Below are 14,374 nucleotides of genomic sequence, written 5' to 3'. Positions count from 1 at the left end.
CGTGTGATTTCAGTGTCTTTTTTGTGCTCTACGAATCGCCAACTATGCTTGTTAACTTTATGTCGACTTTTTTAATTGTCCCCCATGAACGTGTTCGTGTCAGTGTATTTTTACCTCCATTATCACCCCTTACTCTGTTTTATGTCCCCCTTTTTTATCGCCTTTATATGTAACATTTTCTTCTTGTATTATCTGTCATGCCACTCGGCTGAAGAGCGGCGGATTGTGTCGCTGACAGCCCTACCCTGCCCATATGGGGCAGGAGAATGAAACCACAATAAAGAAAAAAAAAACAGAAGGCTCAGTATGGTGCAAACGTGTGAAGCAAGCAGGCAACCATCACACAGAGACATACTCGTGCTTCGTGCAATGAACTGAGCGTGTCTGAAAGGGGTCAAACTGTGGTCCTCCGAATGCTGGGATGGTCCTTTCGGATAATTGCCACACAATTGAACGTGCTGCGTCACTGGTGTAACGATGCTGGTATCAGCGTTCACATGAAGTTCTCACACTCGTAGATGAGGTGCTGAACATCCACTCAGCACAGATGCGTGCCAGGTTCGTCGTATCGTAAGGGCAGCAGAGGCAGACCGTACGTCTATCACGGCACAGATAACAGGGCTTGTGAGCCCAGACATCTCAACATGTACTATTGTGAACAGGTTGATAGCAGTGGGACTAAGGCCACGCAAGTCCGCCTAGTTAGCCATGTGATCTAACGCACGGCTTTCCGGATTGGGAAGGAGCGCCTGGTCACCAGCACGAATCCGCCCGGCGGACTTGTGTCGAGGTCCGGTGAGCCGGCCAGTCTGTGAATGGTTTTTAGGCGGTTTCCCATCTACCTCGGCGAATGGGGGCTGGTTCCCCTTATTCCGCTCCAGCTACACTATGTCGGCGACACAAGTTTCCGTATGTGTACACCACCATTACTCTACCACGCAAACATAGAGGTTACACTCGTCTGGTGTGAATGGTTCCCTGGGGGGATCCAACGGGGGCTAAACTGCACAATAACCCTGTAAGTGTGGTTCGGTGTGGGGCGGCGGAGGGGTGAAGTGGACTGCGGTAGTCGTCGTGGGGTTGTGGACCACTGCGGCTGCGGCGGAGAAGGAGCCTCCCCGTCGTTTCTAGGTCCCCGGTTAACATACAATTCAATTCATACCTCTAGCCCATCTTCCACTCACTGCACAGCGTCAACGTGCACAGCTTCACTGCTGCCGTCAGAGGATCACTTCCATCTTCCAATGGAACAGCGCGCCGTGATCTTCAGCGATGGAAGCAGATTGTGCCTGTATGCAAGTGGTGGCCGTCTCCCCGTACGGTGTTGACCTCGTGAGCTCTGTCCTGCAGAGTACATTCGAGGAAGACACATTGGCCGCAGTGCAAGCCTTATGGCAGGGGCGGATAGCAATCCTGCACATGTGCGGTGCACTTGCACGCGTGAGGTTAACAGGTGTTCTGCGTGCTCACAGGGGCAAGCTGGCCACCCGCTTATCTCCCCTCCCCACCATACCTTCTGTCCGCTCCTTCCTCTGTAATGCGTTTTGTTTCCTGGCCTGCTTTATTGAATGAAGGAATAAGGTTAGTAGGAGTGCTTGAAAGAAATCGTGGTTTGAAAGAGTACCTATTACCTACGATACGTTTTATTTAATTATCACAGGTGAAGTTTAGAATACATTTAATATCTGGAACAAAATTTCTACATACAGACAAACGCAAACAGTTAGGTAAATTTTCATCACTGATTTTTGCTCCTAACCGAGACTTTTCCAGCTCTCCCTATATTAAGCGCTATCTTGTAACTTGAACGTACCGCTGGGCTATTATTGCTGTCGTCCTGAAGAATTGAAAACACTGCTCCATAAAATGTTAAATCAGTTAGATGAGAGACATGACGAAAGAAAGTCGCAGATCTCTCGTGACAACAGCAACTACGAAAGATTCATCTAGTATCGTCAGATCGCTCTTCTTAAGCTCAGTCTATTTCCCCATCCGCACATAATCCGACAATAAATTGTACTTGTCCTTGTGAAATGTATTATAATGGTCTTCATTACTAAACTTCCGCTGACCAGCGTGAATACTGCCACATATTAAACATTTCGAATTTTCACGTTTTTGCACAAAGAAAACATGATTCTCCCATTACTTTTTAAAAGATAGAAAATCTCCACTTCTCCGTTTCCTTGTTTCACTCTGCATTTTCCGGTTCTTGAAATACAACGTTCACTACGTAGTGGTCGCTTCGCATCAACGTCCGCAGCTTAGCCTGGTAGTACACTGCCGCAACCTGCCAGCTATCGCCACTGCCCCGGTCGACGAGTGCACGCGAGCAGCACACGTGCAGCACTGTACGCTCACGAGCCGCGTGCAACGTTTGCCCGCCCCTGCCTTATGGTCTGGGGTGCAATAAGCTACAAGTCTCGTTCACCTTTCGTGTTTCTGATGGGGATGTTAACCAGCGCTCGGGACTTGCCGAATGTTACTAGTTCCATTCTTCCACCGTTCTTGCAACAGGAATTTGATGTCTTGTTTCGACAGGCTAATGCTCGCCCACACATCGCGCTTGAAACTCAACGTGCTCTGCAAGGCGCGCAGCAACTTCCATTGCCAGACTTGTCTCCAATCGAGCACATGTGAAATAAGCTGGGAAGAGAAGTGACTCGTACGACTCGTCAGCCAACAACTCTTAGAGAACTACGTGAGCACGTCGAGCAGGCGTAGCATAACGTATCCCAAGACAGTATTCGCCGTCTGTACGATCAGCTGGATGCCACAGTCAGCGCATGCATTGCTGCCTCTGAGGGCTACACCTGTTACCCATCGGGTGTTTCAGCATGGTTTGATACCTGGTACCTCAGAACCGCTTGTGCTTGATCTGTAAATGTAATCATTTCATGTAGTCTATATGCACTGTTGCAACAATAAATCTTTAGCCAATTGGAAACCTATAAAACAGTGTACTACCTTGAAACTTCCTGGCAGATTAAAACTGTGTGCCGGACTGAGACTCGAACTCGGGACCTTTGCCTTTCGCGGGCAAGTGCTCTACCAACTGAGCTACCCAAGCACGACTCACGCTCCGTCCTCACAGCTTTACTTCTGCTAGTACCTCGTCTCTCACCTTCCAAACTTTACAGAAGCTCTCCTGCGAACCTTGCAGAACTAGCACTCCTGAAAGAGAGGATATTGCGGAGACATGGCTTAGCCACAGCCTGGAGGATGTTTCCAGAATGAGACTTTCACTCTGCAGCGGAGTGTGCGCAGATATGAAACTTCCTGGCAGATTAAAACTGTGTGCCGGACCGAGACTCGAACTCGGCATCTTTGCCTTTCGCGGGCAAGTGCTCTACCAACTGAGCTATCCGAGCACGACTCACGCCCCGTCCTCACAGCTTTACTTCTGCCAGTATCTCGTCTCCTACCTTCCAAACTTTACAGAAGCTCTCCTGCGAACCTTGCAGAACTAGCACTCCTGAAAGAGAGGATATTGCGGAGACATGGCTTAGCCACAGCCTGGGGGATGTGTCCAGAATGAGATTTTCACTGTGCAGCGGAGTGTGCGCTGATATGAAACTAGCTGGCAGATTAAAACTGTGTGCCGGACCAAGACTCGAACTTCGGGCCTTTGCCTTTGAGGAGTGCTAGTTCTGCAAGGTTCGCTGGAGAGCTTCTGTAAAGTTTGGAAGGTAGGAGACGAGGTACTGGCAGAAGTAAAGGTGTGAGACCGGGCGTGAGTCGTGCTTCGGTAGCTCAGTTGGTAGAGCACTTGCCCGCGAAAGGCAAAGGTCCCGAGTTCGAGTCTCGCTCCGGCACACAGTTTTAATCTGCCAGTAAGTTTCATATCAGCGCACACTCGGCTGCAGAGTGGAAGTCTCATTCAGTCTACTACCTTTTCCGGCAGCCACCTCAGAGTATTTCGACACGACTGTATCAATGCGGAGTAAAAAGAAGTGAGACAACAGTTGCATCCTCCCTCGCGTACGAGCCGCGGAGCTGAATGCACAGCGCCGCCTTTGAGGCGTTGTGCGCGCGCTTACAGCGGAATGTGGCTAGCGCCGCGCCGCCTAATATAGCAGACGGCTCTGGCCGCTGCCCTTCGCTGCACGGCGATTGTTGGCCGCGGCGAGTGTTTTGCGCCGCCTGCAGCCGGAGGGCGCGTCCTGCGTCCCGCGTCGCAGGCCGCCAGGTCAGTGGCACGGCGCCATCAGCATGCAGCCGCGTTCCCGCTTTGTGTCTGGCACACGCTGCGCGGTTTCCAGGAAGTGGCGCCAGTTCTCGGCGCACTCACGTACCTTACAAGTCACAGGTCGGCACGCAAGTGCACATCTGTCCGCCTGCGTGTCCTCGGGGCAGCGTAGCTGATCCGTAAACCACAAGTTGCGGCACGGGTTACACGAATGAATGAATGACTTTTTGAAGACTTTGATTAAACATCAACGAGGACGTCAGCCCCTTTCTTTCTTTAATAATTGACGCGTAAATGTATTTGCGGGAAGAAAGTGACTTACTACCAAGCTCATTTTTTGCGGTATCCAGAGGAAAGAAGTGACATTAGTAAAATTATACATATAAGATTGACGATTTTTGGGTATTTCAATAAAATATTGTTTTTTTATTATTTCTTTTCGATTTGCTACTATCAGTTATGATATATAGAATTACGCTTAAAAATACATATGTACTTCATTGGGTGCTATTCCACCCAACCTTATTGTTAACGTCCTTCCAGTACACCTTGTGGGCAGCAGGGGGTTAATTTATATCGCTGCGTGATCAAGCATTCATACCTTATTTAGATTGATGTAGCAGTACAGAGAATTAATTGGGTGCACCAAAAAATCTGTAGAGAAGTATGTCTCGTAGTTTGTCTCGCATGTCGCACATTGCCAAAAGTGCGTGGATCCTGGTTGCAGGCTGCGAGTGTGATCTCGTGCTACCCCACGGAAGTAGAGATGGGGGATCCGCTCTTGAACTAATGCATAGAGTTGCATCTTTCAAAGGAGTGAACAATCAGTAATTCAGAAAAAAAGAACGGTAGCTCCAAACGTTTCCCATGGCAGAGAGAGAGAGAGAGAGAGAGAGAGGGAGAGACGGAGCATATCAGCAGCGCCTCTGCTGGTCAGAGCACAGTGCACGCCACACAACACAGCCAGCGCCGGCCTCTGCCCTGCTTCTACCTTGGCTGCCTGCATTGTGCAGTGCCCCATTGGATTTTGTGTTTCACATATGCCGTGCCGTCTCTGTGCGTCGTCTGCCGCCTGCAGTGTCTTGCGCAGCGTAACTTCGCATCGCACTCTGTCGGTGATCGTTTCAGTCGCACGTCCTGCCCTCTGGGCAGTTGATGCGAGCAACAGGACAGAGAGCCACCTAGCGGATAACATAGGAACTACTTGCAACAACCTCCTCGCAAGGGAACGGACGATTTGTCTCGGAGCGGGTGAGTTCACCGCTCCCCCCCACCCTCGGAAATCGCCCGCTCAACGCTCGCCCCACCGTCTCGACTCTAGCCAGAGCGTTGAGAAAAGTGACTCAGGTGTCACTCTGGTCTCTGCGGTCTCAGCTCACGCAGTAATACAGCTCGCGGCTCGACCTGCTCGACTCAGCACCTCTGCATCGGAGTTCGTCTCTACTGGATATTGTTCTTCGTAGTAATACCGCTATGTATATTACATTATTATGTTACGTATACATCAATTGTTTTTATTTTATTTTTCTTTGTTTAAACTGATTAGATTAGGTTTCTGACGACTCCTCTTACTATAGGATTTTTATTATGGACACTCGAATTTACGCTTTAATTACGAGCGAACCGATAAACGTATCGCAAAATGTGATACACCAATATTTTTCTTGTTTTATTCTGCGTAAGGCTATATGCAGCACTTTCGTTTTACAGTCAAATTTATATTTTTTTTTTCTTATTCTGGTACGGATTTTGCGATTTTAGGCGTCTTCGGAAGGAAACGTTCACTTTAAAAATATATGGCTTGCGATGTATTTGTATGAGGTTAATGAAATTTTAATACATTATAGCCAAATATATTGTTAATGTAAATCTCAAGTTACAACATTTTCCGATCACCCAAAAAACCACGATAGTGCAAAATAAATCAATAATCCAAAACTTTGTCATATCGTGGAAATTTCAATAAACAATACAAAATTCTTACTCATTATCTGTGTTACTTCAAAATAGGATCAAATAAGATCAAAATACAGGTATAGTACTGGAATAAACCAAGTTTAAAGGGCAATGTGCCTTCCATTTATTTTCTATTGTAAATGAGTGGTGAGTCATGAAAAAGAGCTAATTCATTTCAGGGAGTGAACAGTTCTGATCCAATCTCTGAAAAGAACTGTTTTGCCCATCTCTACACGGAAGCTCTGAAGTAAAGGAACATTTCATCCAAGAAGGAGTTAGCTTAGAAAACACTCGTTCGACCGATACTGAGTATTTATCATCAATGTGGAACCCTTACCAGATAGGATAAATACAGGAAATAGAGACGAACCGAAGAAGACGAGCACACTTCGTCAGATTCGTCCCATAAACGCGAAACTGTCAAGTAGCTGCTCATACAACTCCAGCGCAGACGATACAAGGAAGGCATTCTGCATCGTGGTGAGGTTTCCTGTTCAAATGTTTAGAGCGTACGTTTCTAGAAGTCAACCAATACAGCGTGATTCAGCTACCCGTACCGATAGGTTTCATGCAGCCCGCAGTGCCTTCAAATACCAAGACGTGCAAGTTTTTCATATTCTCTCACTCGCTATGGGCAACCTACGACTTTTACAGAAAAAATTTACAGGATTTTTTTTTTAGGAAATTTAATGGAGTTAAATGTTTTGCTGTGCTATTTCTTCGCTAGAGGCCGAAGTTTTCGAATTATTCAAGAAAAACGTACAAGAGAGAGCTTTTTCTTGAATAACTCGAAACCCATGAATGCCAGCGAAAACACATCCCAGTAAAAATTTAACGACATTAAATTTCCTAAAAAGATTCTGTTCAGTTTTTTTGTATGACTAAAGGGCTGCATATAGCAAGTGAGACTACAAATATTTACCGTGTGATTTTCGAAGGCATTGTGGGTTGCATGAAGTCTATTAGTTTGGGGGAGGGCCAGTGCCCTTTTTGAAGACTTTGAAAGGGATTAAACATCAACGAGGACGTCAGCCCCTTTCTTTCTTTAATAATTGACGCGTAAAGGTATTTGCGGGAAGAAAGTGACGAACTACCAAGTTCATTTTTGCGGTATCCAGAGGAAAGAAGTGACGCACTCCCAATTTGATTTTTGCGGTAAAAAATGAAATGATCGTGTGGCACTGCCGGCCGGGAGGCCCCTTCCGGGGAAGCTGGGCCGCCGAGTGCGAGTCTTATTTCAGTCGGCGCCACACTGGGCGACTTGCGTGCCGGTGATGAGAGTGAAATGATGATGAGGACAACACAACACCCAGTTGACGAGCGGAGAAAATCTCCAACCCGGCCGGGAATCTAACCCGGGACCGCTGCATAGGAAGCAGGCACGTAACCACTCAGCTAAGCAGGCGGACATTTTTGCGGTATCATCTGAAGCACAGAACTAAAAAGGGCCGAGCGGTGACACCTCAGCACGAATATTAAAACATTACTAGAGTTCAACCATTTATTCTCAAAGTGGATCCTGGTTGCAGGCTGCGAGCGTGGTCTCGTGCTACCCCACGGAAGCTCTGAAGTAAAGGAACATTTCATCCAAGAAGGAGTTAGCTTAGAAAACCCTCGTTCGACCGATACTGAGTATTTGTGAACCCTTACCAGATAGGATAAATACAGGAAATAGAGACGAACCGAAGAAGACCAGCACACTTCGTCAGATTCGTCCAATAACAGGGTGTCTACGTGGACAAGAAAAACAAAATTCCCGGATTTTTCCAGGATTTCCCGGTTAAAAACACAATTTCTCCCGGATGAAATTACGTATAAAGCGGGTGAAAATACATCCGTGTTAAGTAACAGTATACTTTCCCTCGGAGCTGTAAAACCTATCAGTCCTTTGAATCTTAAAGGTCTTATACCGGCGGAGGACGTCCCAGCACTTTAGGAAACTAAATCCAGGAAAACAATGCGTTTGGAAAGTTGTTTGATGCGAGACAATATGCACAGAGTTTATTTTCGTATTGCTAAAGTATGTACACAAATTCCACAAATTACAGCACGGTAGCTTCCGAAACTCTAAAATAGAGATTGCGTTGAGAGATGCACTTTTGTCAGCCACTCATAGCTCTTGTCACGTGACCTCGCTAGCGAATGACGGTAGTTATTCAGAGCACGAGGCCTACGAGAAAGACAGGCCGCGGCGCGTACGTTACGAAGGTAGGCCGAGCTCGCTCAATTCAGCAAAGTGCGTTTCTACACCGGTTAACTCGTAAGCAGATGTGTATGTACGAACGAGAATTGCATCCTCTATTGGCATCCACTGTTATTAGTCCTACAATGATAGGAAGTCCGTAGGCCTACTAACAGGCTCTAATTTGGCAATTAAAATCGTGCCAAAATGATTATCAGTTGCGTAGGAAAGTCGAGGTGTTCTGGCATGAAGGGACTTGTGACATTGCTCAGTAACACATTATGCACATTTTTTTGAAGGTCAATGGAACTTTTTGCCATCGATTGCATAATTTTTTATCTATGAAAGTACAACATTAAATATGAAAACTAACTTGAAGCTCGGTCTTTTTTTTAGCGTGTGTTACACGTTAAGTCATATCAAATACAAATGTGCCGGTAAAATTTTAAATAGTGGCATAAATGACTTATCTTCTGGGCCCGACATTTTTCAAATGGCTGATCCTCAAAGTGTTACGTTTTGAATGAGAGTTATAATGCCCTGTGATTTAAGAAATGCACTGCACATTCTCACACGTAACATAAATCATCTTGCGTGGAAATTTACTTCGAAAGTAACGCATCTCAAGCCACTATTCGTAATATTTTCTGGTGATCTGTTAGAAATGTAAACAATTGTGACGTCACACACATCGAATGCATATTAGTTGTTACGGACGTACTGCATAATCTTCGACCTAAATCCTTTGACACTATTTACCCATTTTCTACGCAACTAAACTTTTATTTTGGTGTTATTCTCTGATCTGTGTTTCATTGCTGCAATATTATTTAGCAGTAGTGGACTAAAGTTCTTTGTCAACGTATCAGATCTTACACGTCACACCTACAAAACTTTAACTGCAATCTAGAACAACGAAAAATCCCGGAATTCTAAAAAATTCCCGGGTTTTTCCCGGATTTGTCCCGGATGAAAAAATTCCCGGGTTTTTCCCGGAATTCCCGGATGTCCCGGCCGTATACACCCTGAATAAACACGAAACTATCAAATAGCTGCTCATACAACTCCGCACCAGCCTCGGTTGTTGCTCCTTCAACTGCGTATTGAACTCTATCTCACGTCCGTTGAGTCAGCTCAGCGTTTGCGCGTCCAGGACGTGTGAGCGACCCTAGAGCGCTGGCGGACTGCCAGCAAGCAGGCGCGGCTGTTTCGGGCTGGCTGCTGGAGTGTACTCGGTCCTACCCCGAATTCTATGTCAACTCGTGATGACCCATCCGCAATGTACCTGGTGTCGGTAATCATGTGGTCCGTTGATCTCATCTCTACTCGTGGTAGGCATCAGCACCCGGAGGCGCCTGAGTATTGAACAGGAACGTGGACCCCAAGAGGCCCTGCTGTTGGCTGCAGCATTGTAGTCCGGTACTGGCAGCACTCTGTGATGTGGTGCTGTCAGAAGGCAAATAGTTTCTTCGTCAGTAGACGGTAAGAATCGAGCGGCATGAAGGTCATCAGGTGAAGACCACCGTCTTGAGTACATTTTCGGCTAATTCGTAGACTGTGCTGAAACGTCTAGGACACATTCACTACAGTATCGTGATCATGGAATCGAGTGCTATTATTGTGAGTGCTATTGATCCCAATGATGACAGCTGGAATATTTAAAGGGAGCTAGCGTGAGGCTACGACGCAAAGCAGTCCGCAGCTCGTGTTCTAGTGGCTAGCGTTGCTGCCTCTGGATCACGGGGTCCCGGGTTCAATTCCAGGCCAGTTGGGGATTTTCTCTGCCCCGGGACTGGGTGTTTGTGTTTTCCTCATCACCTCATCATTTCATCATCATCATCATCATCATCATTAACATTCGTGATAGTGGCTAGATTGGTCTGAGTAAAACATTGGAGCGTGAAAAGATTAGGACATTGTACGGGCGCTGATGACCGCGCAGCTGAGCACCCCACAAACCAAACATCATCATCATCATCACAATGACGCAAAACTCGGTTTATATAATGACCGCATATGTCCTACTTATTCTGCTATATTCACTTAACAGGCTGTTAGCTGCTGTGTCCGTCTCCCGCTATGTTCGGTTATGAAAGAGATACAGTGTCTTGTAACATGTCTTACGAGCTAAGAAATATCCTTGTCGCACTTCCTTTGTTTTTCCGTCACAGTTTTCTTTCTGCTGAACGCATGGCTTTCTAAAGTATCATCGCTCATGCGAAACTCAGCTTGCTACTTCCTCACATGATATGCTGCGAACAATGGACAAAGGGCAAGAAGCCGGCCGCTGTGGCCGAGCTGTTCTAGGCGCTTCAGTCCGGAACCGCGCTGCTGCTACGGTCGCAGGTTCGAATCCTGCCTCGAGCATGCATGTGTGTGATGTCCTTAGGTTAGTTAGGTTTAAGTAGTTCTAAGTTCTAGGGGACTGATGACCTCAGATGTTAAGTCCCATAGTGCTTAGAGCCACTTGATTTGAAAGGGCAAGCGGCAGATTCCATATTTCTATATTTCCGGAATACGTTTGTCACGGTGCCTCAATACAGGCTGTTAACGAAGGTACGAGCATATGGAGTAAGTCACAGATATGTGAGTGGCTAGACTGCCTGCTTAGACCGGCACGCAAGTCGCCCAAAGTGGCGTCGACTGAAACAAGACTTGCACTCGGCGGTCGAACTTCCCCGGATGGGGCCTCCCAGCCAACAATGCCATACGATCATTTCATTTCATGTGAGTGGCTCGAAGACTTCTTAAGTAACACTACCCAGTATGTTGTCCTCGATGGTGGTGGTTCATCAGAGACTGGAGTGCCCCAGGGAAATGTGACCTCTGTTATTCTCTATGTACGAGGGTTGGAACTTTAATAGTGGCAACTATTTATTTATAGCTCGTACAAAATAGATACGTGTTTACTGACCTTCAAAGTAGTTACCAGCATTGTCTATAGCCCATTGCCAGCAATGTGGAAGTTGTAGGATACTCTTCGCAGTGCCAGTTGTGTTGACAGTTCTAGCGGCGCGATCTATTGCTCGACGAATTTGTAGCAGTTCTGAAGCGAATGCCGTGAAGTGTTTCCTTCAGTTTACAAATCGAGTTGAACTTACGAGGGTTTGTGTCAGGGGAGTGCAGTAGGTGGTATAGCACTTAGCAGCACCATCAGTCAAACAAATCAGTAACACCTTGCATTGTATGTGCTTGAGCATTGTCCTGCAAAATGATGGTCAGGTTCTGCAGAAAATGTTATCACTTCTGTCTCTGTGCTGTTCATTTTTGGAACACAACCTACGACCAGCTTAGAGACAGAAGTGATGATACTTTCTGCAGAACCTGACCATCATTTTGAAGGACAATGCTCAAGCACATACAGTGTAAGCTGTTACTGATTCGTTTGACTGATGGTGCTCCTAAGTGCTACACCACCTACTGCACTCTCCTGACTTAAGCCCTCGTGAGTTTAACTCGATTTCTAAACTGAAGGAAACACTTCACGGCATTCGCTTCAGAACTGCTACAAATTCGTCGGGCAATAGACAGCACCGCTTGAAATGTCAACAAAACTGGCACAACTTCCACATCGCTGGCAACGGGTTATACTCAATGCTGGTGACTACTTTGAAGGTCAATAAAACTTTGAAACACGTATCTATTTTGTACGAGTTGTAAATAAATAGTTGCCACTATTACAGTTCCAACCCTCGTACATACATGATTTGGCGGACAGGCTGGGCATCAATCCGCGGTTGTTCGCTGATAATGCTGTGGTGTGCGGTAAGGTGTTGAAGTTGACCGACTGCAGGACAAGACGACTTAGACAAAATTTCCAGTTGGTATGATGAATGCCAGTTAGCCTTAAACGTGGAAAAACGTAAGTTCATACGGGTGAGTGGGAAGAACAAACCGGTAACGTTCGGATGCAGTGTTACTAGTGTGTCCTGCTTGACACAATCAAGTCGTTTAAATATCTGGGCGTAACGTTGCGAAGGGATATGAGGTGGAACTAGCACGTGAGAACTGCGGTAGGGAAGGCGAATGGTCGACTTCGGTTTATTGGGAGAATTTTAGGAAAGAGTGGTTCACTTGTAAAGGAGACCGCATACACGGCGCTGGTGCGACCTATTCTTGAGTACTGCTCCAGTGTTTGGAATGCGTACCAGCGAGGATTCCAGGCAGACATTGAAGCAATACAGAGGCGAACAACACGTAAGTATTATGGAGATGCTTCGGGAACTCAGTGGGATTATCTGGAGGGAAGGCGACGTTCTTTCCGAGAAACACTATTGAGAAAATTTACAGAACCAGCACATGAAGCTGACTGCCGAACGAACTACTGCCGTCAACATACAATGAGCCTAAGGACCACTAAGATAAGATACGAGAAATTAGTGTTCATACGGAAGCATATAGACAGTCGTTTTTCTCTCTCTTTTTTGTGAGTGGTTTCTTTATTTAATCGTACGGCTAGGGCTACCCGTCAGGCAGGCCGTTCGCCGGGTGCCGGTCTTTCACTGTGACGCCACTCCGGCGACCTGCAGTCGATGAGGACGATAGGATGATGATGAGGACAGCACAACACCCAGTCCCTAGGCGCAGAAAATTCCCCGACCCAGCCGGGAATCGAACCCGAGCCCAGAGGATTGACAATCCGTCACCCTGACCATTTAGCTACCGGGGGCGGACTTGTGAGTGGTACAGCAAAGGAAATGAACATTAGCGGTAGGGGGTTCCGTCCGCCACGCACCATACGGTGCCTTGCGGAGCATATACGTAGATACAGATCTAGATGGAATGACCGTACACAAACAACTCTCTCAGATAGGAGGTAAAACCAGATCAGCCGCTTGGACGTCGTTGCCTAAAAGTAAAAACAATGAGTTGTGAAGATTCAGCATTCGCCGCAAAGCAGCGAAGTTGGGACACACTAACAGGATACGGACCACTGGCAGAGGGACGTCACAAGGACAATGAGAGTAACCCTCTAGTCTGAGGATGTGATTAAGAGTCGGGCACGTATTGCCGATACCCAGTCGACAAAGGATAGTACATTCCTCTTGAGAAGAGCGATGCGAAGGTCCCTTCTTTTTAGTGACTACAGTCTTGTTTCAAGCTCCAAAATCAAGTCGGAAGCTGGCATCCTCATCTCCAGCGTTCCTATTTCGGTAGCTTCCTTTGGTAATCGGTCTGTAAGATGATTTCCTGGAGTCCCTAGATGACTCGTGATCGTGTATGGTCGAAATCAACGAATTCCGAGGACAGCACTTCCCTTAGAGTCACTATGGATTACGCAATTTTCGCGAGTGCGATTACGAGTGCAAGTGTTACGGCCAATAATTCTGGGGTAGGAAACACTGCATCCGGACGGTAGTGAGCGTCGTTCACGTCCGGAATGTGTAAATCATAGCCAATGTTACCGTCCTCCTTTGAACCATCAGTATAGGTGGCTGGTGAACCAGTAAATTCGACCAGAGCTGAGAGAAAAACTGAATGCACGCGGGTTGCACTACCACCTCTCACAGCAATAATGGCTCGAACTGAGTTTTCATGACAGATGCAAGTACGTCATTCCATGCCACTTCAGCTTTAAGTTTGAGTGCATCGATCACAGTGGCTGGTGAGTGGAAACAGTATCTCGGCAACCCACGACCAAGTGTTCTCAGTGGGTCAGATATCCGGAGAACGTGCTGGCCAGCGCTCCGTTCGAAAGACCCCTATATCAAGGTAGGTCAGGACAGCACGCGCCACATGCTGCCTTGGTTCACCAGAAGTCATTGCGTGTGTACCAAATGGCAGACCATCATATGGGCCTACATGACGATGACAGTCGCAGTCTCGCAACATCTATTCTCCTCACAGTGCGCACAGAAATTTGCGCCCATCGTCGTGGTATAAGAAGAGCCGCGATTCCTCTGAGAAGACGATGTGGTGCCACTCCAGTGTCCTTTATTTTCATCGGGCTTACCCTTTGTGATATCATGACGAATAACGAGATATATTTTTTTTTCCTTTCTTTTACTGCCTTGTACTTCATAGATACATTTCTGATGACAATATTT

The sequence above is a fragment of the Schistocerca cancellata genome, chromosome 6, assembly GCF_023864275.1.
Source record: "Schistocerca cancellata isolate TAMUIC-IGC-003103 chromosome 6, iqSchCanc2.1, whole genome shotgun sequence".
Lineage (NCBI taxonomy): Eukaryota > Metazoa > Arthropoda > Insecta > Orthoptera > Acrididae > Schistocerca > Schistocerca cancellata.
Note: the sequence above shows the minus strand (reverse complement) of the source record.